This window comes from Hemibagrus wyckioides, linkage group LG16 (assembly GCF_019097595.1).
Source record: "Hemibagrus wyckioides isolate EC202008001 linkage group LG16, SWU_Hwy_1.0, whole genome shotgun sequence".
NCBI classification, from domain to species: Eukaryota; Metazoa; Chordata; class Actinopteri; order Siluriformes; family Bagridae; genus Hemibagrus; species Hemibagrus wyckioides.
The window spans coordinates 8,220,561-8,239,922 of record NC_080725.1 but is presented as its reverse complement, the minus strand read 5'-3'; the positions used below and the strand labels follow the sequence as shown (position 1 = coordinate 8,239,922).

The 19,362-nt window shown below is 38.3% G+C and overlaps 2 non-coding genes across 2 annotated transcripts; both read left to right on the top strand.

The window, feature by feature from the left end:
• The first annotated feature begins 6,757 nt into the window (after positions 1-6,757).
• Positions 6,758-6,954, top strand: LOC131367423 (U2 spliceosomal RNA). The gene has a single exon (XR_009206942.1). It is a non-coding gene; the product is annotated as a U2 spliceosomal RNA (small nuclear RNA).
• Positions 6,955-7,206: 252 nt separating this feature from the next.
• On the top strand, positions 7,207-7,321 carry LOC131367422 (U5 spliceosomal RNA). The gene has a single exon (XR_009206941.1). It is a non-coding gene; the product is annotated as a U5 spliceosomal RNA (small nuclear RNA).
• Positions 7,322-19,362: the final 12,041 nt, after the last annotated feature.

Sequence of the window (19,362 nt, the reverse complement as noted above, 5' to 3'; positions counted from 1 at the left end):
CTAGCAGTTCTGTTGTGTTGTGTAGTTCCACTACTGCGTTCCATGATTACACAGATGATGCACACATTGTTTGGCCAATATGTTCAGATGACACATGAGATTGAGTCTCCGTTTAAACCCAGCAATGGCAGTGATGAATTGGACTTAATAAAGATGATTGCATAATGGAGGGGGATTGGAGGCATATATGGAAGTATTTATGGGGTAGGTTGTTGAAAAACGATTTGGGGGAGTGGGAGCCAAATGTAGGATTGCTAGAGTACCCTTTTATAGACAGACGTACATCAGTGAGGGAGATTTACACAGACAGGATGTATGTTACAGAGATACAAACATTTGCATACACTCCGAGGCAGACAGCGCAGTTACCTATTGTGGTAGAACATGTACATTATAGTGTAGAACGGTTACTTAATCTTGCGTACAGGAGGAAGAGAAGGTTCGGAATATGGATAGGCGTACCTCTTAGAAAGAGGGTAGAGGTCATTACAGGCAAGTTAGGAGAAGATGTATTGTGGACCAATGTTCCTAGACGAATGATGGAGCTGCTGAGATCCTTGCCGTTCCAATCATCAGGCGGGGGCTAAGTGATGTGCTAGTAACCTCTCCTTAGCCCCCCAACAGCCCCTCTACGTGGCGCAAAGTCACATGGGCAGAAGAACAACAGGGGACGTCATAGAAAGGACGTGGGTTATGTTATGTCGGCGTGTCGTATTATATTGTGTTTTAAGTCACTAATGTTTATGCATGCAACACTATTATCATTTACGTGTGTTTTGAAATACTACTGATGGAAAAGCGTAATCAGCTTCTTATATGAATCTATCCGTATGCCGAGTGTCAAATGTGCCGGAATCACTGGAGAAGTCTTATAATGACTACTGAATGATTGAATGTTACTCATTTATGCATCTTAATGACAACTGCTGATTTATGGTTAAAGGGAACATAATAATAATGATTCAGGCTTATTGGTCGTGTGGGAACGAGTGGTAGACATTACTGAATGTGTTATAAACATAGAGTATTTAAGTTGATACTTAATGTTTGCACACTTGAAGCTCTCTGCAGGTACAGTGGCTGGGTAGGTAAGGTGATGAGATCTCAAGAGTGACTGAGGACGGAGTGACTGAGGTTCCAATTTGGCTCATGGTACAGATCCCAACAATGCCCTACTGAAGAATCAATAGAAGACAGACCAGCAACACAAAAGCCACACCAGAGTCAGAGGTGTTGGGCAAAGGGAAAGCTGCTACCCGGAAAAAACAGGGGGCAGCCGGTGACCAGAGAAGAAGGCCGGTTAGCCAAAGACGGGTAAGATCTCACTGGGTGGGACAACCTAAGGCAGGCACGGTCATGCTGCTGGTCACCGGGTGTGGAACGGAAACAACGTGGATTGCGTGTAACCAGGGGAATACCTGGTGGGTAGGGTTGGGATCCAGGTAGGTATGAAATTGATTGGCGAATGTGAGAGAATGAGTGAGGTGGGTGATAGCAAGACTGAAAAGAACTACATGCCGTGGTACCTGCACAGAGCTTGGAGTACTTATTTCATTACTTAACGAGTATATAATCCAAATTTGTTTACTAGCACAATGATAGTAGTAAATCACCGAAAATGAATCATACGAGTATGTAATCCTTATGCTGATTTATGTACGTATATAAGGCATGTATGCATAGCGCCTGAACAAGTTGAGTGTGTTGTGACTTGAGTCACAAAAGGGGGGAAATGTGGGAGATAATTTTGTAAATGAGGATATATGTATGAGGTGTATGTTTGATGTAGTGTGAAATAATCAGGGGACAGCAGGAGTGAGTTCTCAGGTAAGGTTTATTCGTTAGGTCGTTTGAGCTTAAGAACAATATAAGGTTTAACACGGCATGTTGGCCTGTCACGGGCCTTGCACACAGGCTGCAAGGGCTTTGAAGAACAAATAGTTGTATCAATGATGTCAGCCTGGCAGGCTTTCTCTGCGGTACCAGGCTTTCCAAACTTGGACCAATCAATGGCAGAGATGTACCCTAGATTATTATGGTCAATCTTCGCTCCACTGGTACCTTGAGCGGCAGTGATCTCATCATGAAGTAAGCGCAGCGCGTGCTGGATGGAAATGGTGGTACCAGGCGAAATATCTAGAGTACATATGTAGAAGACAGTGGATAAATCAGAAAAGCCGTGAAGCGTAGAGTGAAATGTAGAAAAATAAAAGAAAGGGTGTTGGCCCCTGAAGGACTGAGAACTTACCCATGCTGTCTCCTGAAGAAGAATGAGGTGTTGGCGAGAGTGAGGCCGAAGACAATCCCACTGGTGGGGGCGGAAACGCCCAATTTTTAATATAATGATTTAGGGAAGTTTAATTATAATGGTATTCGAAAAGTTGTAAATTCAAAGATAATGGTGTAAAAAAAGAACCTAAAAGGTCCAAAAAAGAAAGATGGGTGGGATTGTCTAGGGAAAGAACCAGTGACGTGTTGCATTGGGAAGATAAAGGAAATGTATATAAAGGCTGTAGTTGGAGTTCCCCAGGGAGAGGTTGTTGGGACGTTCATGTGTGAGCATCTCAATTCTTGTGTCAGCGCTGATTACAAAATAAAATCTCTTATCTGCATTCATCTAGTCTGCTTGATTGGCTCATTTAGTTTGGTGGCCTTACTAACTATGAGTCTCACTCAGACAGGTCAGTGTGGAGCTGGAGTCAGATTTTAGTAGTGAGTACAGTAGAATTTTTATTCCACAATTTCTAAAAGTTAGATTGGAGAGCGTAGAAGTTCTGTACCCTCTGTTAGATCCTCTAAGTTGTGAAACCACTTGGGAGACCCAACAATTTATAAAACATTTTTTTAAAATAATAATTTCAAATAATCAATAGACTAAAAACAAATTAAACTTTATTCATAAACATTTTTTAAAATAATCAATAGACTAAAAACAAATTAAACTTTATTTATAAACATTTTTTAAAATAATAATTTCAAATAATCAATAGACTAAAAACAAATTAAACTTTATTTTTATAAAACATTTTTTAAAATAATAATTTCAAATAATCAGTAGACTAAAAACAAATTAAACTTTATTTATAAAGATTTTTAAAATAATAATTTCAAGTAATCAATAGACTAAAAACAAATTAAACTTTATTTTTATAAAATATTTTTAAAATAATAATTTCAAATAATCAATAGACTAAAACAAATTAAACTTTATTTTTTATAAACATTGGGTTTGTGCACGTGTGTGTGTGTGTCAAGGTAAGGGTTAAGGGGTTGTATGTGTGTGGGCGATTGTGGGGTGACTATGGAATATGTAACCTTCAGGAGATAAACTTATAACGTCTATGTTTTATCAGTAGAAACATACTTGTCCATATGTTTATGTGCGTAGGTGCGTCACGTACTTACGGTTTGTGCACGTGTGTGTGTGTGTGTGTGTGTGTGAGATTAAGATTCTGATGACTAAGGGAATATGTAACACCACCCCATCAATCAACCTCATCGGATGAAAGGGGGGGACATTGTGACGTAGACAATTCTGATTGGTTGAAAGGGGGCGGGACAATGTGATGTGGGCGATTCTGATTGGCTGTCAGACCTGTCAAAATCGGTTTGATGGAATATACACCATAAATCTCTCTTTCATATCATAGTTGACCCCAAACGTGAAAAAAGTCAAAGAAAACTGCCCCATTCAGCTGCACACATGCGTTTGTCTGAAAAACCACTTTCCTTTGCTTGTAGAGCACTGAGACTTGCGGAATCACATTTTCAGCGCCAGAGAAGCACAATGCAGAGAGCACACTGCGCTGAGGCAGGAAACGAGCCAGTTCGATGAAAAATGATGAAAGTTGACTGTGTTAAGTGAATTTTCGTGGAATATCACGTTTCTTATGAATTTGTGCACTTTCACTGTATAGGTGTAGCCTCAGGCTGTCCGTTAAGCAGAGGAGATAAAAGTTTATTGCTTCATGGCCTTTTGGCTAAGATCAAGTGTTCTCTGGTCTGGTTTTGGGCTTTGACTGGGTTTGAGAAGGAGAATAGATGGAATGGGGTTTATGTAGGATCGCTTCTTAGGCTTTTTAGCTAGGATCTATTGTGTTCACTGGTCTGGCTTTTTGGCCTTGGTCTGGGTTTACGTTACAATCCTTAGTCTGGCCTTGAGAAAACTAAAAATACCAAAATTCATATATTTATCACTTTCCTATATTTCTCATGAATTTTGGCATTTTAAAGTAAACAATCACATTTCATATCATAGTTGATCCCAAACATGTGAAAAAAGTCAAAGAAAACTGCCCCATTCAGCAGCACACATGCGTTTGTCTGAAACACCGCTTTCCCTTAGTCATAGAGCGCTGAGACTTGTGGAATCGTATTTTCAGCGCCAGAGAAGCACAATGCAGAGAGCTCACCGCGCTGAGGCAGGAAATGAGCCAGATCGATGAAAAATGATGAAAGTTGACTTTGTCAAGTGAATTTTCATGGATTATCACTGTTTCAATATTTCTTATGAATTTTTTCACTTTGATATAAAAAATCATATTTCATATCAAAATTCATATTTTTTATGACTTTCCTATGTTTCTTAAGAATTTTGGCATTTTAAAGTAAACAATCACATTTCATATCATAGTTGATCCCAAACATGTGAAAAAAGTCAAAGAAAACTGCTCCATTCAGCTGCACACATATGTTTGTATGAAAAACCTCTTTTCCCTTGCTCGTAGAGCACTGAGACTTGCGGAATTGCATTTTCAGCGCCAGAGAAGCACAATGCAGAGAGCACAGTGAGCTGAGGCAGGAAACGAGCCAGTTCGATGAAAAATCTTGAAAGATGACTTTGTTAAGTGAATTTTCATGGAATATAACTGTTTCCATGTTTCTCATGAATTGTTGCACTTTCACTGTATAGGTGTAGCCTCAGGCTGTCCGTTAAGCAGAGGAGATAAAAGTTTCTTGCCTCTTGGCCTTTTGGCTGAGATCAAGTGTTCTCTGGTCTGGTTTTGGGCTTTGACTGGGTTTGAGAAGGAGAATAGATGGAATGGGGTTTGTGTAGGATTGCTTCTCAGGCTTTTTAGCTAGGATCAATTGTGTTCACTGGTCTGGCTGTTTGGCCTTGGTCTGGGTTCACGTTACAATCCTTAGTCTGGCCTTGAGAAGGCGAATGGTTACACTGTAAAAAATGTATGTGAAAATTACAGTAAAATCTGTGAAATAGCAACAGTAAAAGACTGTAAAGTCAAAAATAGTATATCACCGTAGTACATACATCAAATTACCGTAAATAATGAACCAGTATGTACTTGACTGCCTGAATAACAGTATGTGGTACAAGTTCTACCAGGTGAGGCACTTGATTAGCCATTTATTTATTTAATATAGCCATTTGATTGTAGTTTACATTGAGATGCTTGAGATGATTTTACTTTCAATTAAGGCAATATATTTCTTACTGTCTTTGTTGCTGTCATCTGCCAGCAGTTGTTCTTGAAATGGACCTCATCAATCTCTTTCCTGTTCTACAAATCCCCCCTTTTGATCAGATGCTGGTCTTGTCGTGGATAAATATTGGTAAGTGGTTGTACATTTGACTGGTTACTGGTCAGTGTTGTAGTAAATTTGATTATTAATTGCTTCAGTGGAGGCAACTGTGTTTAGACTTCATGTCAACAGACATAAAATAAATGCTAATGATGACTTGTATGAAATGTTTCTGAAATGAGAACTTTCTCCCTGAGACCATCAGTTATAAAAAATAACCTGCAAAACCATATTAATTATTTAATTAATAAATAAATATTGCCTTCATTAATGTATAATTCATTGGAGCAAAGTTGAACATATTTGAACCACTTATTGGACAACTAGAAGGCTGTTTATCTTTCTGTGTAGGCATCATGCTTAAACATTGCATCAATCCAACATGTGCTTTGTGTATGTTTTCTGGCTGCAGAGGGGATCATATCAGCCCACAGTGGACAACATGCAAGTCCTCAAGCTGAACTAGTGACAGTACATGCTGCAGCTTCCAGTTTCTCGAACATCATGTCCAAGTCTATCCCATGTCTTCATACAAGTCTGGACTCAGTGACTTATTCCTCTTGTTCAACCAGGGAAAGTAAGCCCTGATACATAATGTTGGTTTATTTCACCATGGATTATCCAATCATATGGATGTGTGCTGTTTTTTCAAGATTTCATTACTAATTTGTGAGTACTGGACAAGGTATTTGATCAATTCAAACTGTTAAAACTGAATATGTACATGTTTTCTTGCTTTAGTCTGACAATGATATTTTTGTGCCTTGATTTACAATGGACCTTATTCATTTAGTAATTAATCATAAGTTGTTGACAGGAAAATCTAGGCAAACCAACTGTAATGCATTATGTGTTGTACTGTATTTTTTACGGTAAAATTCTGGCAACCACAGCTGCCAGTAATTTACCGTAAATTTGAACTTTACAATAAAACACTGTAATATATAATAGATATACGGCTGTTGTGGTTTTTATCTGAGAAAGACTGTAAATAGGTTTACAGTATATTTGCAATTTTACAGTAGTTTACCGTAAACAGGTTTACATTCTGTCTGCTTTTTTAACAGTAATTTGTTGTAAACAAACAACAGTTCTCAACTGTGAAATTTACAGTTGCTAATAAAGCATACTGTGAAGTGGTGAACAGTGTCATGGTACAATTTACGGTAAAATTCTGGCAACCACAGCTGCCAGTATTTTACCATAAAATATACAGATGTTTTTTTACAGTGTAAGGATATGGGTAGGATTTGGATTGAAAAAAAAAAGAAAATCTGTTCTTGTCAGTTTAATATCTGATACGTCCTCTATATTAAACAGATTTTTAGAGCTGGGAGCCGGAAAAGGGGCTTGCTACACCCACTCTGCAGATCGGCCTGGTATTGCATTACTGCCAGGTTTGGTGCACCGTTTTCTGATGTAAAATGAAAGAGAAAAAATTACTGACTTAATGACATACTTACTTGCCAAATTATGTCTGCGTTCAACCCGCCCTGTTCCCTACCCTATCTTCACCTCCTTCTGCTCAACACTGTCAGTTGTTGCTCTGCAAGATTTCCCCACCCTTTCTCCACTCAACCAACCCAAGAGGCCGGCCTTACCCTCATCGAGCATTGTGTTTCTCCGAAAAGGGTTTCCTGGTGCGGCTAGCCTTTTTTTCCTTCATAGCGCTGGTTTTTCTTAAGTCGTGCATAAATCTTTCGCCTTTTATTAAAGATTTTTGTGGTGAGGAACATCAATGAGTTTAATGTGTTTTTGTGGGCTTTGCCCTGGCAATGCTGTGTATGCTTCAATGTTGAATGGGTAGTTTCCAGTAGTTGTGTCTTATTAGGTTATGTGACTTTTATGCATGCTTGTATAGGTGTGGCCGGAGGCTGTCTATTAAACAGAGGTGATAAAAGTTTATTTTTCTTGGCCTTTGGGCTAAGATCAAGTATTCTCTGATCGGGTTTCGGCTTGGACTGGGTTTGAGAAAGAGAATAGATGGAATGGGGTTTGTGAAGGATCACTTCTCAGGCTTTGTTGCAAGAATCTATTGTGAATACTGGTCTGGCTTCATGGCCATGGTCTGGGTTCACGTTACAATCCTTAGTCTGGCCTTAAGAAAACTAAAAATACCTAAATTCATATATTTAACACTTTCGTATGATTATTAAGAATTTTGGCATTTTAAAGTAAACAATCACATTTCATATCATAATTGATAAAAACGTGAAAATATTCAAAGAAAACTTCCCCTTTCAGCTGCACACATATGTTTGTCTGAAAAACCGCTTTCCCTTGCTCGTAGAGCGCTGAGACTTGCGGAATCGCATTTTCAGCGCCAGAGAAGCACAATGCAGAGAGCTCACCGCGCTGAGGCAGGAAACGAGCCAGTTCGATGAAAAATGATGAAAGTTGACTTTGTCAAGTGAATTTTCCTGGAATATCACATTTTCCATGTTTCTTATGAATTTTTGCACCTTGACATAAAAAATCATGTTTCATATCAAAATTCATATTTTTTGTGACTTTCCTGTTTCTTTAGAATTTAGGCATATTAAAGTAAACAATCACATTTCATATCATAGTTGACCGCAAACATGTTAACAAAGTCAATCAAGACTGACCCAATCAGCTGCACACATATGTTTGTCTGAAAAACCGCTTTCCCTTGCTCGTAGAGCGCTGAGACTTGCGGAATAGCATTTTCAGCGCCAGAGAAGCACAATGCAGAGAGCTCACCGCGCTGAGGCAGGAAACGAGCCAGTTCGATGAAAAATGATGAAAGTTGACTTTGTTAACTGAATTTTCATGGATAAACACTTATTCCATGTTTTTTATGAATTTTTGAACTTTGATGAAAAAAATCATGTTTCATATGAAAATACATATTTTTGATGACTTTCCTTTGTTTCTTATGAATTTTTGCATTTTAAAGTAAACAAGCACGTTTCATATCATAGTCGACCCCAAACGTGTGAAAAAAGTCAAAGAAAACTGCCCCATTCAGCTGCACACATGCGTTTGTCTGAAAAACCGCTTTCCCTTGCTCGTAGAGCGCTGAGACTTGCGGAATCGCATTTTCAGCGCCAGAGAAGCACAATGCAGAGAGCTCACCGTGCTGAGGCAGGAAACGAGCCAGTTCGATGAAAAATGTTGAAAATTGACTTTGTTAAGTGAATTTTCATGGAATAACACCTTTTCCATGTTTCATATGATTTTTTGAACTTTCATGATAAAAATCATATTTCATGTGAAAATTCATGTTTGATGACTTTCCTTTGTTTCTTATGAATTTTTGCATTTTAAAGTAAACAAGCACGTTTCATATCATAGTCGACCCCAAACGTGTGAAAAAAGTAAAAAAAAACTGCCCCATTCAGATGCACACGAATGAAAAATGATGAAAGTTGACTTTCTTAACTGAATTTTCAAGGATTAACACCTTTTCCATGTTTCATATGAATTTTTGAACTTTGATGAAAAAAAATCATATTTCATGTGAAAATTCATATTTTTGATGACTTTCCTTTGTTTCTTATGAATTTTTGCATTTTAAAGTAAACAAGCACGTTTCATGTCATAGTCGACCACCAAACGTGTGAAAAAAGTCAAAGAAAACTGCCCCAATCAACTGCACACATGCGTTTGTCTGAAAAACCGCTTTCCCTTACTCGTAGAGCGCTGAGACTTGCGGAATCGCATTTTCAGCGCCAGAGAAGCACAATGCAGAGAGCTCACCGCGCTGAAGCAGGAAACGAGCCAGTTCGATGAACAATGATGAAAGTTGACTATGTTAAGTGAAGTTTCATGGAATAACACCTTTTCCATGTTTCATATGAATTTTTGAACTTTGATGAAAAAAATCATATTTCATTTGAAAATTCATATTTTTGATGACTTTCCTTTGTTTCTAATGAATGTTTGCATTTTAAAGTAAACAAGCACGTTTCATATCATAGTCGACCCCAAACGTGTGAAAAAAGTAAAAACAAAACTGCCCCATTCAGCTGCACACATGCGTTTGTCTGAAAAACCGCTTTCCCTTGCTCCTAGAGCGCTGAGACTTGCGGTATCGCATTTTCAGCGCCAGAGAAGCAAATGCAGAGAGCTCACCGTGCTGAGAAAGGAAACGAGCCAGTTCGATGAAAAATGTTGAAAGTTGATTTTGTTAAGTGAATTTTCATCGAATAAAACCTTTTCCATGTTTCATATGATTTTTTGAACTTTGATGAAAAAAATCATATTTCATATGAAAATTCATATTTTTGATGACTTGCCTTTGTTTCTAATGAATGTTTGCATTTTGAAGTAAACAAGCACGTTTCATATCATAGTCGACCCCAAACGTGTGAAAAAAGTCAAAGAAAACTGCCCCAATCAGCTGCACACATGCGTTTGTCTGAAAAACCGCTTTCCCTTGCTCGTAGAGCGCTGAGACTTGCGGAATCGCATTTTCAGCGCCAGAGAAGCACAATGCAGAGAGCTCACCGTGCTGAGAAAGGAAACGAGCCAGTTCGATGAAAAATGTTGAAAGTTGACTTTGTTAAGTGAATTTTCATCGAATAAAACCTTTTCCATGTTTCATATGATTTTTTGAACTTTGATGAAAAAAATCATATTTCATGTGAAAATTCATATGTTTGATGACTTTCCTTTGTTTTTTATGAATTATGGCATTTCAAAGTAAACAAGCACGTTTCATGTCATAATCGACCCCAAACGTGTGAAAAAAGTCAAAGAAAACTGCCCCAATCAGCTGCACACATGCATTTGTCTGAAAAACCGCTTTCCCTTGCTCGTAGAGCGCTGAGACTTGCGGAATCGCATTTTCAGCGCCAGAGAAGCACAATGCAGAGAGCTCACCGTGCTGAGGAAGGAAACGAGCCAGTTCGATGAAAAATGTTGAACGTTGACCTTGTTAAGTGAATTTTCATGGAATAACACCTTTTCCATGTTTAATATGATTTTTTGAACTTTGATGAAAAAAATCATATTTCATGTGAAAATTCATATTTTTGATTTCTTTCCTTTCTTTCTTATGAATTTTTGCATTTTAAAGTAAACAAGCACGTTTCATGTCATAGTCGACCCCAAACGTGTGAAAAAAGTCAAAGAAAACTGCCCCAATCAGCTGCACACGAATGAACAATGATGAAAGTTGACTATGTTAAGTGAAGTTTCATGGAATAACACCTTTTCCATGTTTCATATGAATTTTGAACTTTGATGAAAAAAATCATATTTCATTTGAAAATTCATATTTTTGATGAATTTCCTTTGTTTCGTATGAATTTTTGCATTTTAAAGTAAACAAGCACGTTTCATATCATAGTCGACCCCAAACGTGTGAAAAAAGTCAAAGAAAACTGCCCCAATCAGCTGCACACATGCGTTTGTCTGAAAAATCGCTTTCCCTTGCTCGTAGAGCGCTGAGACTTGCGGAATCGCATTTTCAGCGCCAGAGAAGCAAATGCAGAGAGCTCACCGTGCTGAGGCAGGAAACGAGCCAGTTCGATGAAAAATGTTGAAAGTTGACTTTGTTAAGTGAATTTTCATGGAATAACACCTTTTCCATGTTTCATTTGAATTTTTGAACTTTGATGAAAAAAATCATATTTCATGTGAAAATTCATATTTTTGATGACTTTCCTTTGTTTCTTATGAATTTTTGCATTTTAAAGTAAACAAGCACGTTTCATGTCATAGTCGACCCCAAACGTGTGATAAAAGTAAAAACAAAACTGCCCCATTCAGCTGCACACATGCGTTTGTCTGAAAAACCGCTTTCCCTTGCTCGTAGAGCGCTGAGACTTGCGGAATCGCATTTTCAGCGCCAGAGAAGCACAATGCAGAGAGCTCACCGTGCTGAGAAAGGAAACGAGCCAGTTCGATGAAAAATGTTGAAAGTTGACTTTGTTAAGTGAATTTTCATGGAATAACACCTTTTCCATGTTTCATATGATTTTTTGAACTTTGATGAAAAAAATCATATTTCATGTGAAAATTCATATTTTTGATGACTTTCCTTTGTTTCTAATGAATGTTTGCATTTTAAAGTAAACAAGCACGTTTCATATCATAGTCGACCCCAAACGTGTGAAAAACGTAAAAACAAAACTGCCCCATTCAGCTGCACACATGCGTTTGTCTGAAAAACCGCTTTCCCTTGCTCGTAGAGCGCTGAGACTTGCGGAATCGCATTTTCAGCGCCAGAGAAGCACAATGCAGAGAGCTCACCGCGCTGAAGTAGGAAAAGAGCCAGTTCGATGAAAAATGATGAAAGTTGACTATGTTAAGTGAATTTTCATGGAATAACACCTTTTCCATGTTTCATATGAATTTTTGAACTTTGATGAAAAAAATCATATTTCATGTGAAAATTCATATTTTTGATGACTTTCCTTTGTTTCTTATGAATTTTTGCATTTTAAAGTAAACAAGCACGTTTCATATCATAGTCGACCCCAAACGTGTGAAAAAAGTCAAAGAAAACTGCCCCAATCAGCTGCACACATGCGTTTGTCTGAAAAACCGCTTTCCCTTGCTCGTAGAGCGCTGAGACTTGCGGAATCGCATTTTCAGCGCCAGAGAAGCACAATGCAGAGAGCTCACCGTGCTGAGGCAGGAAACGAGCCAGTTCGATGAAAAATGTTGAAAGTTGACTTTGTTAAGTGAATTTTCATCGAATAACACCTTTTCCATGTTTCATATGAATTTTTGAACTTTGATGAAAAAAAATCATATTTCATTTGAAAATTAATATTTTTGATGACTTTCCTTTGTTTCTAATGAATGTTTGCATTTTAAAGTAAACAAGCACGTTTCATATCATAGTCGACCCCAAACGTGTGAAAAAAGTCAAAGAAAACTGCCCCAATCAGCTGCACACATGCGTTTGTCTGAAAAACCGCTTTCCCTTGCTCGTAGAGCGCTGAGACTTGCGGAATCGCATTTTCAGCGCCAGAGAAGCACAATGCAGAGAGCTCACCGTGCTGAGGCAGGAAACGAGCCAGTTCGATGAAAAATGTTGAAAGTTGACTTTGTTAAGTGAATTTTCATCGAATAACACCTTTTCCATGTTTCATATGATTTTTTGAACTTTGATGAAAAAAATCATATTTCATATGAAAATTCATATTTTTGATGACTTGCCTTTGTTTCTAATGAATGTTTGCATTTTGAAGTAAACAAGCACGTTTCATATCATAGTCGACCCAAACGTGTGAAAAAAGTTAAAGAAAACTGCCCCAATCAGCTGCTCACATGCGTTTGTCTGAAAAACCGCTTTCCCTTGCTCGTAGAGCGCTGAGACTTGCGGAATCGCATTTTCAGCGCCAGAGAAGCACAATGCAGAGAGCTCACCGTGCTGAGGCAGGAAACGAGCCAGTTCGATGAAAAATGTTGAAAGTTGACTTTGTTAAGTGAATTTTCATGGAATAACACCTTTTCCATGTTTCATATGATTTTTTTGAACTTTGATGAAAAAAATCATATTTCATGTGAAAATTCATATGTTTGATGACTTTCCTTTGTTTTTTATGAATTATGGCATTTCAAAGTAAACAAGCACGTTTCATGTCATAGTCGACCCCAAACGTGTGAAAAAAGTCAAAGAAAACTGCCCCAATCAGCTGCACACATGCGTTTGTCTGAAAAACCGCTTTCCCTTGCTCGTAGAGCGCTGAGACTTGCGGAATCGCATTTTCAGCGCCAGAGAAGCACAATGCAGAGAGCTCACCGTGCTGAGGAAGGAAACGAGCCAGTTCGATGAAAAATGTTGAACGTTGACCTTGTTAAGTGAATTTTCATGGAATAACACCTTTTCCATGTTTCATATGATTTTTTGAACTTTGATGAAAAAAATCATATTTCATGTGAAAATTCATATTTTTGATTTCTTTCCTTTCTTTCTTATGAATTTTTGCATTTTAAAGTAAACAACCACGTTTCATGTCATAGTCGACCCCAAACGTGTGAAAAAAGTCAAAGAAAACTGCCCCAATCAGCTGCACACATGCGTTTGTCTGAAAAACCGCTTTCCCTTGCTCGTAGAGCGCTGAGACTTGCGGAATCGCATTTTCAGCGCCAGAGAAGCACAATGCAGAGAGCTCACCGTGCTGAGGCAGGAAACGAGCCAGTTCGATGAAAAATGTTGAAAGTTGACTTTGTTAAGTGAATTTTCATGGAATAACACCTTTTCCATGTTTCATATGATTTTTTGAACTTTGATGAAAAAAATCATATTTCATGTGAAAATTCATATTTTTGATGACTTTCCTTTGTTTCTTATGATTTTTTGCATTTTAAAGTAAACAACCACGTTTCATGTCATAGTCGACCCCAAACGTGTGAAAAAAGTCAAAGAAAACTGCCCCAATCAGCTGCACACATGCGTTTGTCTGAAAAACCGCTTTCCCTTGCTCGTAGAGCGCTGAGACTTGCGGAATCGCATTTTCAGCGCCAGAGAAGCACAATGCAGAGAGCTCACCGTGCTGAGGAAGGAAACGAGCCAGTTCGATGAAAAATGTTGAACGTTGACCTTGTTAAGTGAATTTTCATGGAATAACACCTTTTCCATGTTTCATATGATTTTTTGAACTTTGATGAAAAAAATCATATTTCATGTGAAAATTCATATTTTTGATGACTTTCCTTTGTTTCTTATGAATTTTTGCATTTTAAAGTAAACAAGCACGTTTCATGTCATAGTCGACCCCAAACGTGTGAAAAAAGTCAAAGAAAACTGCCCCAATCAGCTGCACACATGCGTTTGTCTGAAAAACCGCTTTCCCTTGCTCGTAGAGCGCTGAGACTTGCGGAATCGCATTTTCAGCGCCAGAGAAGCACAATGCAGAGAGCTCACCGTGCTGAGGCAGGAAACGAGCCAGTTCGATGAAAAATGTTGAAAGTTGACTTTGTTAAGTGAATTTTCATGGAATAACACCTTTTCCATGTTTCATATGATTTTTTGAACTTTGATGAAAAAAATCATATTTCATGTGAAAATTCATATGTTTGATGACTTTCCTTTGTTTCTTATGAATTATGGCATTTCAAAGTAAACAAGCACGTTTCATGTCATAGTCGACCCCAAACGTGTGAAAAAAGTCAAAGAAAACTGCCCCAATCAGCTGCACACATGCGTTTGTCTGAAAAACCGCTTTCCCTTGCTCGTAGAGCGCTGAGACTTGCGGAATCGCATTTTCAGCGCCAGAGAAGCACAATGCAGAGAGCTCACCGTGCTGAGGCAGGAAACGAGCCAGTTCGATGAAAAATGTTGAAAGTTGACTTTGTTAAGTGAATTTTCATGGAATAACACCTTTTCCATGTTTCATATGATTTTTTGAACTTTGATGAAAAAAATCATATTTCATGTGAAAATTCATATTTTTGATGACTTTCCTTTGTTTCTTATGATTTTTTGCATTTTAAAGTAAACAACCACGTTTCATGTCATAGTCGACCCCAAACGTGTGAAAAAAGTCAAAGAAAACTGCCCCAATCAGCTGCACACATGCGTTTGTCTGAAAAACCGCTTTCCCTTGCTCGTAGAGCGCTGAGACTTGCGGAATCGCATTTTCAGCGCCAGAGAAGCACAATGCAGAGAGCTCACCGTGCTGAGGAAGGAAACGAGCCAGTTCGATGAAAAATGTTGAAAGTTGACCTTGTTAAGTGAATTTTCATGGAATAACACCTTTTCCATGTTTCATATGATTTTTTGAACTTTGATGAAAAAAATCATATTTCATGTGAAAATTCATATTTTTGATGACTTTCCTTTGATTCTTATGAATTTTTGCATTTTAAAGTAAACAAGCACGTTTCATGTCATAGTCGACCCCAAACGTGTGAAAAAAGTCAAAGAAAACTGCCCCAATCAGCTGCACACATGCGTTTGTCTGAAAAACCGCTTTCCCTTGCTCGTAGAGCGCTGAGACTTGCGGAATCGCATTTTCAGCGCCAGAGAAGCACAATGCAGAGAGCTCACCGTGCTGAGGCAGGAAACGAGCCAGTTCGATGAAAAATGTTGAAAGTTGACTTTGTTAAGTGAATTTTCATGGAATAACACCTTTTCCATGTTTCATATGATTTTTTGAACTTTGATGAAAAAAATCATATTTCATGTGAAAATTCATATGTTTGATGACTTTCCTTTGTTTCTTATGAATTATGGCATTTCAAAGTAAACAAGCACGTTTCATGTCATAGTCGACCCCAAACGTGTGAAAAAAGTCAAAGAAAACTGCCCCAATCAGCTGCACACATGCGTTTGTCTGAAAAACCGCTTTCCCTTGCTCGTAGAGCGCTGAGACTTGCGGAATCGCATTTTCAGCGCCAGAGAAGCACAATGCAGAGAGCTCACCGTGCTGAGGCAGGAAACGAGCCAGTTCGATGAAAAATGTTGAAAGTTGACTTTGTTAAGTGAATTTTCATGGAATAACACCTTTTCCATGTTTCATATGATTTTTTGAACTTTGATGAAAAAAATCATATTTCATGTGAAAATTCATATTTTTGATGACTTTCCTTTGTTTCTAATGAATGTTTGCATTTTAAAGTAAACAAGCACGTTTCATGTCATAGTCGACCCCAAACGTGTGAAAAAAGTCAAAGAAAACTGCCCCAATCAGCTGCACACATGCGTTTGTCTGAAAAACCGCTTTCCCTTGCTCGTAGAGCGCTGAGACTTGCGGAATCGCATTTTCAGCGCCAGAGAAGCACAATGCAGAGAGCTCACCGTGCTGAGGCAGGAAACGAGCCAGTTCGATGAAAAATGTTGAAAGTTGACTTTGTTAAGTGAATTTTCATGGAATAATACCTTTTCCATGTTTCATATGATTTTTTGAACTTTGATGAAAAAAATCATATTTCATGTGAAAATTCATATTTTTGATGACTTTCCTTTGTTTCTTATGATTTTTTGCATTTTAAAGTAAACAACCACGTTTCATGTCATAGTCGAACCCAAACGTGTGAAAAAAGTCAAAGAAAACTGCCCCATTCAGCTGCACACATGCGTTTGTCTGAAAAACCGCTTTCCCTTGCTCGTAGAGCGCTGAGACTTGCGGAATCGCATTTTCAGCGCCAGAGAAGCACAATGCAGAGTGCTCACCGTGCTGAGGCAGGAAACGAGGCAGTTCGATGAAAAATGTTGAAAGTTGACTTTGTTAAGTGAATTTTCATGGAATAACACCTTTTCCATGTTTCAAATGATTTTTTGAACTTTGATGAAAAAAATCATATTTCATGTGAAAATTCATATTTTTGATGACTTTCCTTTGTTTCTTATGAATTTTTGCATTTTAAAGTAAACAACCACGTTTCATGTCATAGTCGACCCCAAACGTGTGAAAAAAGTCAAAGAAAACTGCCCCATTCAACTGCACACATGCGTTTGTCTGAAAAACGGCTTTCCCTTGCTCGTAGGCCGCTGAGACTTGCGGAATCGCATTTTCAGCGCCAGAGAAGCACAATGCAGAGAGCTCACCGTGCTGAGAAAGGAAACGAGCCAGTTCGATGAAAAATGTTGAAAGTTGACTTTGTTAAGTGAATTTTCAAGGAATAACACCTTTTCCATGTTTCATATGATTTTTTGAACTTTGATGAAAAAAATCATATTTCATGTGAAAATTCATATGTTTGATGACTTTCCTTTGTTTCTTATGAATTATGGCATTTCAAAGTAAACAAGCACGTTTCATGTCATAGTCGACCCCAAACGTGTGAAAAAAGTCAAAGAAAACTGCCCCAATCAGCTGCACACATGCGTTTGTCTGAAAAACCGCTTTCCCTTGCTCGTAGAGCGCTGAGACTTGCGGAATCGCATTTTCAGCGCCAGAGAAGCACAATGCAGAGAGCTCACCGTGCTGAGGCAGGAAACGAGCCAGTTCGATGAAAAATGTTGAAAGTTGACTTTGTTAAGTGAATTTTCATGGAATAACACCTTTTCCATGTTTCATATGAATTTTTGAACTTTGATGAAAAAAATCATATTTCATGTGAAAATTCATATTTTTGATGACTTTCCTTTGTTTCTAATGAATGTTTGCATTTTAAAGTAAACAAGCACGTTTCATGTCATAGTCGACCCCAAACGTGTGAAAAAAGTCAAAGAAAACTGCCCCAATCAGCTGCACACATGCGTTTGTCTGAAAAACCGCTTTCCCTTGCTCGTAGAGCGCTGAGACTTGCGGAATCGCATTTTCAGCGCCAGAGAAGCACAATGCAGAGAGCTCACCGTGCTGAGGCAGGAAACGAGCCAGTTCGATGAAAAATGTTGAAAGTTGACTTTGTTAAGTGAATTTTCATGGAATAACACCTTTTCCATGTTTCATATGATTTTTTGAACTTTGATGAAAAAAATCATATTTCATGTGAAAATTCATATTTTTGATGACTTTCCTTTGTTTCTTATGATTTTTTGCATTTTAAAGTAAACAAGCACGTTTCATGTCATAGTCGACCCCAAACGTGTGAAAAAAGTCAAAGAAAACTGCCCCAATCAGCTGCACACATGCGTTTGTCTGAAAAACCGCTTTCCCTTGCTCGTAGAGCGCTGAGACTTGCGGAATCGCATTTTCAGCGCCAGAGAAGCACAATGCAGAGAGCTCACCGTGCTGAGGCAGGAAACGAGCCAGTTCGATGAAAAATGTTGAAAGTTGACTTTGTTAAGTGAATTTTCATGGAATAACACCTTTTCCATGTTTCATATGAATTTTTGAACTTTGATGAAAAAAATCATATTTCATGTGAAAATTCATATTTTTCATGACTTTCCTTTGATTCTTATGAATTTTTGCATTTTAAAGTAAACAAGCACGTTTCATGTTATAGTCGACCCCAAACGTGTGAAAAAAGTCAAAGAAAACTGCCCCAATCAGCTGCACACATGCGTTTGTCTGAAAAACCGCTTTCCCTTGCTCGTAGAGCGCTGAGACTTGCGGAATCGCATTTTCAGCGCCAGAGAAGCACAATGCAGAGAGCTCACCGTGCTGAGGCAGGAAACGAGCCAGTTCGATGAAAAATGTTGAAAGTTGACTTTGTTAAGTGAATTTTCATGGAATAACACCTTTTCCATGTTTCATATGATTTTTTGAACTTTGATGAAAAAAATCATATTTCATGTGAAAATTCATATTTTTGATGACTTTCCTTTGTTTCTTATGAATTTTTTGCATTTTAAAGTAAACAAGCACGTTTCATGTCATAGTCGACCCCAAACGTGTGAAAAAAGTCAAAGAAAACTGCCCCAATCAGCTGCACACATGCGTTTGTCTGAAAAACCGCTTTCCCTTGCTCGTAGAGCGCTGAGACTTGCGGAATCGCATTTTCAGCGCCAGAGAAGCACAATGCAGAGAGCTCACCGTGCTGAGGCAGGAAACGAGCCAGTTCGATGAAAAATGTTGAAAGTTGACTTTGTTAAGTGAATTTTCATGGAATAACACCTTTTCCATGTTTCATATGATTTTTTGAACTTTGATGAAAAAAATCATATTTCATGTGAAAATTCATATTTTTGATGACTTTCCTTTGTTTCTCATGAATTTTTTGCACTGTAAAGTAAACAAGCACGTTTCATGTCATAGTCGACCCCAAACGTGTGAAAAAAGTCAAAGAAAACTGCCCCAATCAGCTGCACACATGCGTTTGTCTGAAAAACCGCTTTCCCTTGCTCGTAGAGCGCTGAGACTTGCGGAATCGCATTTTCAGCGCCAGAGAAGCACAATGCAGAGAGCTCACCGTGCTGAGGCAGGAAACGAGCCAGTTCGATGAAAAATGTTGAAAGTTGACTTTGTTAAGTGAATTTTCATGGAATAACACCTTTTCCATGTTTCA